We start from the raw sequence: 14197 nt of genomic DNA, 5'->3' as shown, positions 1-14197 counted from the left end.
GAACCAGATGTAGTCCTGAGAGTCTGTTCTCAAGTTCTAGTAGCCTCTGTGCCCTGTCTTCTAACTAATCTAGTATAGAGAATGGAACAAATGCTTAGAAGAGTAAAGTGTTTAGATTTATAAACAGAAAGGGAACAGATATTTTAATCCTCTTCTGCAAGCCCGAGACAGTGCTGAGTCCTTAGGAAATTACCTCATTGTCTTCACACACATGTTTGCAAAAGTCTTCATGGAAACCTAAGACCTGGGATTTGTTTAGTATCTGGCAAATAAAAATAAAAAAGTAAATGGGATTAAATATCTGTCATGACTGCTTCTAATACAGAGAAAGTAAGAGTGGTGTACTTGTTAAATGAAGTCGGTGTTAGGAAGAGTGGGGACAACTAAGGCATCCCACTGATGTAGTTGAGCAGAGCTGGTAGTGTTCTCAATGTGCACAGAAACAGAGAGTACCTTGGTAATGGCATCCCTGGGATGACAGAATTTATAAGGACCCTGACTAAAAAGTACCAGTGGGGTGCTCTCAAGACACTGAAAAGCCAACACCGAGCATCATGGTAGTCAAGGCAGAGACAGATGAAGACAGAGCGACACACAGGAAGCTGTTCTGGCCATTCCCATTAGGCTCTGCTCCAGGATTTTTCTTAAAGAAGCAAACACATACATGGAAATCCATGTACACGTAAATAAATATTCTGTTCTCCAATTTGTGAGTTGTTTGGAATCTGGCCATTTTTAAAAGAAGAGCTGAAACAGAACATTTAAGAGCTCTTCTAGTTTCACACAGTGATTAGTGGCCGTCAAGGGAGACAGTTCATGCAGATAAAGTAAAGCACAGAACCTAGAGGAACCAGGCTCCAGTGTAAGCTTGCCCACTTTCCATCATTTGACTAGGAGAAAACTATTTCCAAGGACTTTATCTGTAAAGTAAATAAACAAAGAATGCTGGGAGGAGCAGTTACGGTGCAAGGATTTGAATAAGAGGATAAATAGATTTTAAATAATGAATGAATGATGGGCTGGGATTATAACTCATGAGTCTGAGTGCTTGCCTACTGTGAGGTCCTCAAGGCAATTCTTAAGACCAGGAAAAAAAATAAGTGGAGCTAAAAAAAAGAATGAATGGACTTTTAAATTTAACTTAGATTTAAATAATATAAATAGTCATATCTTAACTGGTATGAGTTTCAGCTACAATTTTAAGTTTTTTCTGTCAACATATTTCATTCAGAGGGTAAATCTGTGGGGTGGGTTCATTATTCCCAGTTTTGCTCTATTTTGTGTATATGCCATTGTGCAGTGTGTGTGTGTATGATGTGTGTAAGTAAAATGTGGCTGGGGAACCGCAGGGTTCCTCATGCCAGGCTGTAGGTAGTTGGCTGGGAATGCTCTGGGTTCCTCCAGCTGGAAGTTAGGCCCAGCTGCTATGACTCCAGGGTTCCTCACAAAAACCCAGGGCAGTCCTGAGGGAGGGAAAGAGAGGGAAGGGGCTGGAGAGGAACGTTTAATTGGCTCCACCCTCTGGCCTTCAGGTACCTCATTAGTATGTAAATCTCTCTAGGGCCTGAGGTCTGTTTATCACACCCTCCACCTGTGTCCTACATAACTGAAGGGTGCAGGTTGAATGGAGATTAGACCTCCTGTCGGGAGCCTGGATTCTGGGGGCGTGGCCAAACGCACAACCCAAGAACCAGGATACCCTTCCACAGCCCGACATGTGTGTGTGTTTATGTGCATACATGTTCCAGAACAACCTTTGTCTCATTGCTCTGGTGCCATTTTTCTTTATGTAATCAATATCTATCTATCTATCTATCTATCTATCTATCTATGGACTCAAACTCATTCAGTAGGGCTAGCCAGTGAGCTCCCAGAATTCAGCTGTGTCTGCCTCACCTGTGCTCATATTACAGGCGTGCACCGCCATACCCAACTATTTTTAAGTGGGTTCTAGATATTGATTGCACTCAGGCCCTTGAATCACTCAGTGTGGCAAGAACTTCAGGGACTGGGATATCTCCACAACCTTTTTTTTTTTTTTTTTCTTGTTGACTTGGTCTTTCTATGAAGAATAAGCTAACTTTGTATTCCTATCCTGTCTCCCAAGAGCTGGTGTTCCAGACCTTTGTCACCATGGCAAGCCCTGCTAGTATATTTATGTTAGAATACATCTCATGTTCCAGTTTTTGCACAGCTTGAATCTGTTTTTGCTATTTGGCTTTTCTCTAACTTGTGTTTTCAGTTGCTTTTGAGATATGTCAGTTGTCCAGTGAAGAAAGATGCAGTAGCTCTAACATCATCCTTTGTCAAGTTATCACCTGGACGGTATTGTCAGGGAAAAGTAAAAGATGGCCATTATGATGTTAGAGGGCCTGCATGCATTTGTAGACATTAAGACCACCTGAGAATATATGTAAACAATGAAAAACCACTTAAATTTCAGATTAGAGGACAGCTGTTGAGACATGCAGGCTTAATATCTCCTGCATCTCATCATGTGGTATTATACTTATTTCTTACTTAGATATTGGAATTGTTCTTACATTTTACATTATTGACCAGCTAAAAATGTACAACCCTCACACAGAATCAATAATTAGATTCATCTAATCACAAATCAGTTTTTTTTAAAGAAAAAAAGGCTATATAAGTCACCAAGAGCTATAGAATGAACCCTTTTAATGTTAAAATGTTAAAATGAAAGGGAAAGATTACTGAGTAGTTTCAATCAAATAACATAGATGGACAGATGCTGTTTCCTGTTTCTCTGGTATAAACAAGGAAGCTGTCCCACTGGCCTGGCCACAACCTACATGTCCCAAGGCCACAGTCCAGTTTACCCTTGCACTTTCCCTGAGGGAGAATTCTGGGTCATAAAAGAGACTTGGTATGAATTTTTTCCAGAAATGATTTGAGCTCTGAGTTTGTGACATCTTATTATAAGACAAGCTAACATCTATTATTAATTGATGCACTAATTAAAGCCATATTCTCAGTTTCCATTAGCTTATTCCCTAAATTCTCCAGAGTTGGCTGTCTGGTTTTAATCAAAACCAAATGGTAGTCCAAGCTCCCAGGCTGAAGCAGCTAGGAGGAAGTCATGCAGTGGAGGCACAAAAGCAGAAAAGATAAACAGATGAGAGTTCACAAGCTGTCTGGGGAAGGATGCACACACTCTGCTAGCCACTTTAGAGATGTGATTGAGAGACTCCGCCATGCAGGAGGAAGCATCGCAAGTGTTTAATGTCAGCAGGACTCTAACTTGATCAAGATGGAGTCTGCCTTCTGCCTTTCCAGCCTTCCCAGCCTTTCCAGCCTTTCCAGCCTTTCCAGCCTTTCCAGCTGTGCTTGTCTGTAACTGGAGGATCCCTGACTGGAGGTAAGGAGGCTTCATGTGCTGTAACACAAACCACTGTGTTCTGTTAAGAATTCTGGGATGAAAGAGAAGACGAAAATGCTCTGCTTCCTGGATTCTCGGCATTTTACTTACAGATTTTTCTCAAGTTCAGGATGTAAATTTTTAAGTTACTTTTTTTTAAAGGTTCTAAACTTTAGAAGAATTACGGTATTAAAAGGCTCAGACTTCATCTAACTATCTCAGAAAACTTTTGAAATGAGAGTTAACAGAAGTGTTCTCCATTTAACACAGTAGAAATGCTGCATTTTGGACGGGAGAGCTGCGCTTTCTTCCTTCCTTGTTTTCCATGAGCCCTGTGGGATAGGAAGGACTCTAGGACTTTCTGACGCTAGCTAATCATCTCAAGAGCTTTGACAAACTCACTTCAGTTCTGTGTAAAATCAGAGCTTCAACGCCCAGGCAGCTCTGCTCTGCCCCTCCCCTCGGCTTCGTGCAGGCTTTCTCACATGCAAACTTCTCAGAGGCAGGAAATACTTTGCAGGCAATCTGGGCCTGCTTGTGGAGGCCCCCTCTCGCAAAACATCAGTCTGCATTTAGAAGACAGAAGTCACTAGGAAAGCCTTGACAGGATCCGGCGTTAGCTGAGGCTCCCTCCAGCTGCAAAGGGTGTTTTTGTTAGAATCACACACTGCCTTAAGGAGAACTGCTTAGAATAGAGCTCGTGACCTCAGCCAGAAATGTGAACTGAGATTTTGGAGACGCTAACCGGACAGATTCGTCTCCTAGCCTGGCTGGAACAGCATCATGCCTTGGCGGTAACTGCAACTCCTGGTCCAGGTAAGAGGCTGCTGCAACTGTCATATAGGAGACTGGGAACCCTTGGCATCTTCAGGCAGCTGTTGACTGCTTTCAGAGCTGAGCCCTGAAAAGCAGAAGGGGGAAATGTGTAGTCAGTAGAAAGCTGTGAGTCAAAATCTTTTTAGCAAAATGTCATTTCTAATATATGTTCCACGTAGCTCGAGTCTCTTTCCCCATATATTCTGATTTCTTTTTATTCTTACCTTACTGACCACTCCATCTATAGCGTGCCGCTGCTAGTATAGGGGTAGCATATCTTGAAGCCAATGAATCTTCACATATTGAAGTGTGAAACTTTAGGAAAGCCTTCCTCCTCTCTGTTTTCCCAACAAAAAGAGTACATAACATTATAACGATTTTTTTTTTTAATAATGAGCTTTCAAATAATAATCCGTGTCTTACTGAAAACTATAAAGATCAAATTCTTCAGTATTTTCCTCAACTAGTTTCAGCCACATATCCAATTACTAATACACAACTTAAATTGTTATTTTAAGAGAAGTAATGACATACAAATTTACAAGTTATTTCTGTCTCTGCATGTTTAATTTCAGTTTGGGAATTTAAGTGCAGGAATTGGGTTTTGTTTACATTAAACTCGGCTTCGCTGCTCAGATCTCATGTTGTATGAACACTCTGTGTTACTGAAGCAGTCTGAATAGCTGTACAATCACATCAGTCAAGGGAAAACTTAGCTGACCACACATTCATATTTCATGTCATCGTGAAGTCGTATTGTCACCATGCTTTAACCTTCTAGATTTTCTTAATGGTTAAATGTGTGATCCAGGAGTAAATAAATGTAGCAATGCCAGATACAACACAGACTTACAATAACAAGGATGATGTTATATTTAGAAGGAAATTATTTTTTTTTAAATTGTATGGAATACTATGCAGAGAGAACAAACATTTATGCCTATCTCCAAATCTATGAACCAAACAAGAAATGCAGGAAGGGGAGGATGGAGAGCAGGTTTGCCAATTGGATCATCAGAAATCAGTAAGGATGTCAGTCACAAACTTCTGTAAAGGACAAGATGACCATTTGCTGTGTCAGCTAATAGAATTCCTCATTTCTACCTTAGAGTGATCTATGTTGATGCTTTGACATTGTCACTGACAATTTAAGCTCCATTAAAGCTTTTAAAAAATGAGGAAAAACAGATTTTTACTTCATAGAAAGTAAAATTCTGGGGCTTTAGGAGAATAGACCAGTGGCAGAGCAGTTTGTCTACTATGTGCAAGACCCTGGGGTCGGAGATATTTTACAAAAAATAACCAAGTAGAATGCCAGGGAATGAAAGAGCATTAAATGTCAGTCTCTGGTGTTGTCAGGGATAACCAGCGAGGAAGCTGAGGAATAACATACAAAAGTGTCCTGTTCAAGGTCATACTGTTGGCTAGGACAGGAGACGACAGGAACCATAGTCCTCTACCTCATGTTAGTTATGGTCTTTATACCAGAGGCCTTGCTCTCAAGTAATAACTATGCACAATTAGGTATCATCTTGCCCACCCACCAGGAGGCTAACTTTCAAAAAGGAAATCAGAATTCTCCTTCTAAAAAAAAAAAAAAAAAAAAAAAAAAAACAAAACTTGCTGATTAACACTATTTTCTCAATGGCTAAGATTTCTTAAAAGGACTCGTTAGCCTTTCATCTCGGACTTTATACTAGTTGCTTTCTGTTAATGACTATTCTGCTAAATCTTATTCTTAGGTCAAGCCAGCCAACCTGTATGCTATAATGATACTCATTAAAAAACAGTGTTTCCTTCAAGAAAATAACCTAACGAGGAACTTGCTCACTTCATAACCTTGTACTCAGTTGGCATAGTAAAATGTTATCTCACCAGTGACCTTCAGAAGCAGTTTTACAACTCTCTGTTATAATTGTCTTAAGACTCTCATCAGTCTCTCTGTTATCTCTATTAAATATTTCCCCACTCCATTTCCAATTCTAAGTGCCGAGAGGCTATAGGTCCATAAGACAATGGAAGTGTAAGCTCTACAACTTTTTTCTACCTTTGATCCACATTATCTACTCTAAGGCTTCAATAAAATGCTCTACTTCAGTGGTTCTCAACCTTCCTGATGCTGGCACCCTTTAAGAGAGTTCCTCTTGTTGCGATGACCCCCAACCATAAAATTAACTTGTTGCTGCTTTATAACTGTCATTTTGTCACCGTTATGACTATGAATACACATATCTGATTTGAAAGAGAACCAAAATGTGACTCCCCAGAGGGTTCGAGACCCACAGCTTGAGAACCCCTGCTCTAGTCATGTACTAGGTACCTCTTTTGCATTAGGACTGAGCAGGGAGACATCAAATGAGAGAGTTGGCTAGATCCTCTGTGGCATGCATCCTTTTTTAAAACTCATGTGTGCTACAGCAGTGTGCTTTCCAGGCAAAAGATTTTCCCATAAAACTAATGTGTTCTGTTTCTAATGGGTGTCCTTTCCTTAGAGCAGGGCTCCTCAACCTTCTTAATACTGTGACCCTTTAATGCAGTCCCTCATGTTGTGGTGACCTTTAATCATAAAATTATCCTGTTGATGCTTTGTAATTTTGCTACAGGTATGAATTGTAATGTCAATATCTGATACGCAGAATATCTGATATGAGACCCTAGTAAAACAGTCATTCTGGGGTCGCAACCCACAGGCTGAGAACCACTGTCTTAGACTCTGTGCTATGGTGTTGTGTGGCTTCCAGTTTGGGGGGGGGGGGTGTCCTAATATTGACACATACAATGCTTAAAACTTTCTTCCGAGGCCATCACACTGCATTGCAGTAGACTGGGTACCTAACCTCATGCTCACTGGAATGCAATAAACAGTGAACAGTGTTCATTTCTGCATTCTGAAGGGAATTCTTACTGACAGAAAGGAGGCTGCCCTAACCCTTTCAAACCATTCCATACCTTACACCAAGCTGCCTGTTTCTGGGATGAGCTAAATCTTATTTACTGATAAGTGGATTCATGAGCTTAAAATTGTTTCTCCTTGGGAAGTGAAAAAATTGCTATTGCCTTGAAATGAGAAGAACCCTTTTAAACCATTTACTCTAGGGAGGTTTGGGGCAAAAACTGACACATTATTAACTCATAGATGTTAAGCATAATCAAGAAATACCAACAGTTTTGTATGAGAGTAGGTTTCCTGAAGCCAAAACTAAACCAAAAAGCCTCCAGAGAAATGTCTTCCTTGATCAGCTTTGAGATGTTATGGAGTTTGCTACTGTGAATCTTTTCTGGTTTTCAACTGCCTGTCAGCTTAAGAATTTTGGGAAGTGCTTTTCTTTCTTTCTTTCTTTCTTTCTTTCTTTCTTTTTTTTTTTTTTTTTTTTTGTTGTTGTTGTTGTTGTTGTTTTTCGAGACAGGGTTTCTCTGTGTAGCCCTGGCTGTCCTGGAACTCTCTCTGTAGACCAGGCTGGCCTCAAACTCAGAAATCTGCCTGCCTCTGCCTCCCAAGTGCTGGGATCAAAGGCATGCGCCACCGCCACCACCGCCGCCACCACCGCCCAGCAGAGCTTAGTTTTCAAAGAAGCTTTGTAAAAAAAAAAAAAAAAAAATGAAGGCAAACTATAGACACTGAAATCATTCCAAAAAAAAAAGTTTTATTCAATGGCATATAAGTATTTATATACATGACCTTGACAACATTGACAGGGGAGCATGCGTAAAATAAACTTTCCAACCAGGAGCAATAGATATTCAGCATAAGAATCTTCCCATTACCTGAGGTGAATGCATAGAAATGAGCAGCATGTCTCAAGCAATTCTATTTTACTGAAATCCCAAGGCATCTTAGCAATGTAATTTAGGTAAATTAAAGAGATACCAAAACGGAAGTAGCAGAAGTAGAAAGATCAAAGAGCAAGCTTAGAAAGTTTATTTTCATTCCCAGAAACTAAAAGCACCTCTAACCCATAGAGAATTGTCAATACCTGTTTGTCAGTAAGGGAATGAAAGGGACAGAAGTAAAGAAAAAACAGGGTTGTAGAATGTTAATATGTGAGAGCTGGACTTTGACTCTATTCTCTGGACGTCCCCAAATGATAGACGAATACTTATTAAGGAGGAAGAAAAATAAGTGGTTGGCAGAAGCCATCAGAAGCTAAGGCCAGAGGTTAACAACACTCTTATAAGATGACATTACAATTCACTAAGAACCAGAAGCACAAGCTTCCAGAAATAGTTAGCAATGGAAGCTTGTGTGAGGCAGCATGAGGGGAGCTAGTGGCCTTTCCAGTTTACATAGGATAGGATCCTGAAAGAATCCTAAAGGATTCAGAACACTGACTGATTCCATCTGTGCTACTCAATGCTCCCTGATCTGAGTCAGCATAACTCACATTTGGATGTACCACATCTATACTGAAATAGCAGGAGCTGGCAAAGGGAACTCCAGTTCATACTGGGCTCTAATTGTGCAGCTAATATCAGCTGGGGGAGTCTGCAGGAAATCATCTCCTCCTGGTCCTCCTCGCCCCACATCACCATCCCTGAACCTCTGGTCTGGTGAGTGCCTGAAATATGCCTTCCACTAAGCACCCTTTCCATTCTTTTTTTTTTTTTTTTTTTTTTTTTTTTTTTTTTTTTTTTTTTTTTTTTTTCCGAGACAGGGTTTCTCTGTGTAGCCCTGGCTGTCCTGGAACTCACTCTGTAGACCAGGCTGGCCTCAAACTCAGAAATCCACCTGCCTCTGCCTCCCAAGTGCTGGGACACCTTTTCCATTCTTTTAAATCATGTTACCTTAATGTATTATTGTGTTCTTATCAGTTTTTCACTGTAGGTATGGGGACAGTGAGATTCAAATTATTTAAGAAACAACTGAAATTTCCAGGGGGAAAATATGCTTTAACAAATATTTTACCTATACACAGACACACACACACACACACACACACACAGAGAGAGAGAGAGAGAGAGAGAGAGAGAGAGCGAGAGAGAGAGAGAGCGAGAGAGAGAGAGAGAGAGAGAGAGAGAGAGAGAGATATTTATTTACTCAAAGGTACTTAACATTAGACTAGATACTTAGTTCTGAACATTGGGCTAGATACTTAGTTCTGTACTTGATCCATTTTATGTGCTTGATAAATGAAAGCTTTTAATAATTACCATTATCACTGTCATCAAAAATTTTAATGTTCATAATATTACTCCGCTATCTAGAAAACCATCCACTGACAAAAATTGGCTCAAATGTCTATTCATAGCTAGGTAACTATGATCCAGTTATATAGACTGCACATAAAAGACTGAAGTTGGAATCTAACTTGGTGGCCCCTGACAGGATAAGGAGCTGACGGAAGGAGGTAAATTCAAAGAATTTCGTCTTGATTTCAGTGAAGATTGTGTTTGTGCTTCAGGGACAGCTAAAAGTTCAGTTTCCTGGAGTCACCTGGTTATCTAAGCACCTGTGTCAATGGTGGTGCATGCACCATATCTCTTATTCACACTGAGTGATGGCTATTTCTACTGCAAGAGAGTTCCTAGAAATGATAACCAAGCTAAAAATAAAGTGACCACTTAAAGCAAAGCCACATCTCTCTATGATGGTGATAAAGCCTTAGAACCCATGTTTCTCCTTGGACAGAAATATCTTTTTATAAAGATGCAAACCCATGTGTCACCCATGTGTATTAGCTAGAGGTGAGGACGAACAAGTTTTTAACACAAAGCTTAACTCTTAAGTTCTTCTTTGTTACAAGTTCCTAGTAAAGACCCTCATTGTGAGATCTTTTAGAACAGCGGTTCTCAACCTGTGGGCTTCTACCCACTGTGGAGGTCAAAAGGCCTTTTCACAGGAGTAGCCTAACTCTATTGGAAAACAGAGATTATAAACCATGGCAGTAGGAAAACTACAGCTAAGAAGTTATGGTTGTGGATCTCCACAACATGAACTGTATTAAAGGATCACAGCATTAGAATGATTGAGAACCACTATTCTAGAGAAAGGATTCATGTAAAGTTACTATCCATTAATAAATTTTCAATACTCAACTAAGGCACTGTGTGCTCCTAAATGCTTACATAGAGAGGAAAATCCATAGAAAGCTATAAAAATACTAGGGTCTAGTAAGTGCTGCTTCCACAAGGCATACTGTCGTCGTCCCCCCCCACCCCCCCACTGCAACTGTTAATTCTGGGATCTCTTGGAAGCCACATGCTCCTGGAACTGTCTTCCTGATAACGAGTAAAAGACCATGAAATGTTCCAGGATTTCCTCAAATTACTTGAGGGATGCTTATGAAAAATGTCAGGAGAGTCTAAAAAGCTGGCTTCCCTGAGCTGTAAAGTGGGTGTGAGGTAGATGTTGTCAGATCTGGACTCCTCCCTGCAGGGAAATTAGACCTTGCTCAGGAGCAGGGAGGTAAAAAAACAGGGCACTTTCAAAATAATAGCTTGCCATTTTGCAACAACCTGTTCTTTTGCCATGAGTAGACTTCTAGTCAATCGAAAGGGTTAATTTTGAAACTTCCCTAGTTCCTGGAGTAATTCTATTCTGAGAGCAAAGGACATGAAAAGCCTTTCCAAATCTAGGAGAAGCTTCAAGGCATGCATTAAATAAGTCACCACTGAAGAGCTAGTTCTCATTTTGGTGTCTACTTCATTTTCCTTCCAAAAACCAAAATGAACAGGCACGACAACACATCTCTTGGAAACAGTGATGGGCTATTTAAACCTGTCATAGGTGGCTGCTTTTATAATTTACTAAAGTTAAATTTTTTTGAGGATCACCAGACATGGAGACATGGAAGCTATTTCATATATACTATTTTTAACTTTACAGAGCAATTTACCAATAAAGAATCTTCACAAGAGTTGGTGTTTCTTACTAACAGTTAATGAAGCGTAATGAATACACTCTGCAGAAAGTATGCGAGCATTTGCCTGTAATTCTTGACATGGGTGTAACCCCATGAAATTTCTCCCCTTTACGGTAGCATATACACTGATAATTCTATTTTTCCAGTATAGTTTATGCAGCCATTTCTAGGAGATACTGTTCAACAGCAGATTTCCTGGTAGTCTGAGTTTTTGAACCTGTCTAGCCCCTCTTCAGTGATGTCTGAGCCATAGATGCAGTAGCTGTGATATAGCTGTATCTATTGAAGCTGGGCTCCACATGCTCTGTTGATCTCTGCACTGTGTCCAATTGAGGGTCTCTGTGATATTATGACTGCTAGAAAGAGGTTAACCTCTCCCAGGGATGAATCCCCCTATACTTTTCCCAGGCAGAGTGGTCAGCCTTGAAAACATATACACACAAACAACTAGTACAGACTCATCAGATTGTATTTATATATTTTATTTATGGACATACACATAATAAAGACCGTCAAAAAAAAAAAATAGAGACCATCAACTTGAGAGTTGCAGGAGCATGGGAGGGAAGAGGGAAGGAGGGGAAAGTGATGTAATTTTACTCCAGTACGACAATTTAAAAATAATAATTATTATTATGTGAAAGGATGTAGACAATGTTTCTGTGAGAAATTAAGACATACCCTTCTGCTAAAGAAAGAACAAGCTTCACAACATTATTTGGACATAAGTTCCTACATTCTATATTGAAATTTTCTCTCTCCTACAACCCAATTCTACCTTTCTCTACCTTGGATTCAGTGACATGAATGTCTATCGGGAAAGCACAGGTTTGGGTTTGTTTTTTTGTTGTTGTTGTTGTTGTTGTTTTTTCTTTTCTTAGATGTTGGCTGCCTTGCGAGACTTCTAGAAATTCTGCTTAGAGTTGTCCTATTACTTTTGCTGTTTGTGTACTCACAGAAAGGACTTTAAAAAAAATCATACCTGCTATTGAGTTCTCTATGCACATAAACATTTTGTCTAAATTATCTCAGTTTGGTCCTGAAAAGCATTAATCTTCATTTTATCACTGAGTATGTGTCCCAAAAGTCACAATCTGGATAATGTATGCATTGATGTGTTAAAAAAAAATATTTTCCACACTAGCTCTTTGTGATAAAGCAGTAACTTATTAGTCAGTGTGCACTGGAAGGACTGATTATAGTGCAATTATGTCTGTTTCTAAACAGGTGCCTACTGACTTTTCTAATTTGATGTAAGTCTGCAGGGAGCATGGAGTGCTCACAAATATGGCTACTATCTTACCTCCAGCCTCCATGCAGGAACCGTGTCTGGTTTGAGCTTGCAGGGGTGTGCATGCTGCCACAGATGCTAGATCTTCATATGTCCAACTGCCCTGTCCTGTCTGGAAAACACTGTTTCCTTATAGCTGTCCACCACTGTGCCTCTCACAATTATTCAACCTCTTTTTCTATGATGACCTTTGGCCTTATCAGGAAGGAATGTGATAGATAGCTGTCTCCTTTAGACCTGATCGCTCCACAGTCTTTAGATTTTATTCTATGAGCCAAGACCAGTTGCTGCTTGCTGTCTTAGGATTTAGTGTAAGAAACTCCTTCTCTGATGAATGTTGAGAATATTTTAAAATAGTAATAAATCAGTTTAATGCTATAGCCATTTAGCAGAATAATGGTATTAAATTCTCTACTAGGTCCCATGACTGACCTAGGCAGAGCAGTCTTGGAGCAAATAGCAGTGCCAATATGGGTTTCATAAAACCCCATGGTCTGAAAATGGTTATTTCCCATTTTTTTGCATCAGTATTGATTATTTTCACTATATAAACAATATACACTATTGTACTTACTTTCTGATAAAATTGGTTTTCATAGACTTGATAACTAGTTCCTCTAATGTTCTCTGTAATTCTTGCTATTAATAATTCTTCCACCTAACTTATCTCTCATCGCTATACATTCTTAGTGTACACATTTATATTTCCTTTAAAGGATGCTTTTCTTAGCTATATCTCCTACAGAAACTTACTATATGAATTTCCATCATAGAAATTCTGTTGCACAGGCATTTACACTGAATTCTTGGCTTTCATCTTGACTGTCTGTCTCTCTGGTCAAGTCCAAAAATATGTTTTAAAACTGAAACAAATTCCTACGCAAGATTTTAAAGGCATATGTGTGTGCCATCTTATCTCCAGTGTTGATTCAGAGAAATCTAACACCATCTTCATTCAGAATTTCTAAAATATAATCTTCTATTCTTCTGAAAGCATTAAGTATCTTTGTTTTCTGCTCTATGTTCTGAAATTTCATAGTCATGCTTCTGAACATAGCCACTTTTGATTCTTTTGGTCTACAGTCTAGACCATGATTCTCTTTGCTCTACAGACTTAATCATTAATCCCAGGAGGTTTTCTGGTATTAAAATCAGCACACAGAGGACTGGAGAGGTAACTCAGGAGTTAAAAGTAGGTATTACTCTTTCAAAGTACCCAACTTTGATACCCAGCACCCATATTAGGGGATTCACAGTTACCTGTAACTCCAGTGGAATCTAAGTCCTCTGACCTCTGTGGGCAATTGTGTGCATGCACACACACACACATACACACACACACAGAGAGAGAGAGAGAGAGAGAGAGAGAGAGAGAGAGAGACAGAGACAGAGACAGAGACAGAGACAGAGAGACAGAGACAGAGAGACAGAGAGAGAGACAGAGAGAGAGACAGAGAGAGATGCATACACAGACTTAATTTTTTTAAAAACTCCTAAAAAGGTAGCACACAGAGTAATTGACTTTATTATACATCATTCACAGACGCATATGATGGACTTGGCTCATATTTTCTTTTGAAGAAGAGATTCCCTTCAATTTTTGTGAAATGCTCCAGAGGACTAACATTTCTCTGTGGGCTAATAAATTGTAAAATTAAAATAATTTTCTAGCACTTGTTACCGAGTCTATTATTTTTCTCAAAGAGTATCCTATAATAGTAAGTCTCTGGAGGCAGAAGAAAGATTTCTTCCATCAAGTAGGAAACTACCCAACTTTCCATTAGACTTAGATGTTGTAGAGGCAAAAAACAAATGATCCAGGAAATATTTCACTCTTTGAGGACTTCTCTG

At 39.5% G+C, this 14197-nt stretch overlaps 1 protein-coding gene across 2 annotated transcripts in view; it reads left to right on the top strand.

Annotated features, from left to right (window-relative positions):
- The first annotated feature begins 3418 nt into the window (after window positions 1–3418).
- The window catches only part of Dlc1 (DLC1 Rho GTPase activating protein), a 370246-nt gene continuing 359467 nt past the window's right edge, over window positions 3419–14197 (top strand). Inside the window, exon 1 of one of the 2 annotated variants that reach the window (XM_076914037.1) lies at window positions 3419–4195. The gene's annotated coding sequence lies outside the window, so the exon portion shown is untranslated. The remainder of the gene's footprint in view (window positions 4196–14197) is intronic. The other variant, XM_076914035.1, reaches the window with a different exon arrangement.

This window comes from Arvicanthis niloticus, chromosome 16, assembly GCF_011762505.2.
Source record: "Arvicanthis niloticus isolate mArvNil1 chromosome 16, mArvNil1.pat.X, whole genome shotgun sequence".
Lineage (NCBI taxonomy): Eukaryota > Metazoa > Chordata > Mammalia > Rodentia > Muridae > Arvicanthis > Arvicanthis niloticus.
This window is presented reverse-complemented; position numbering and strand designations above follow the sequence as displayed.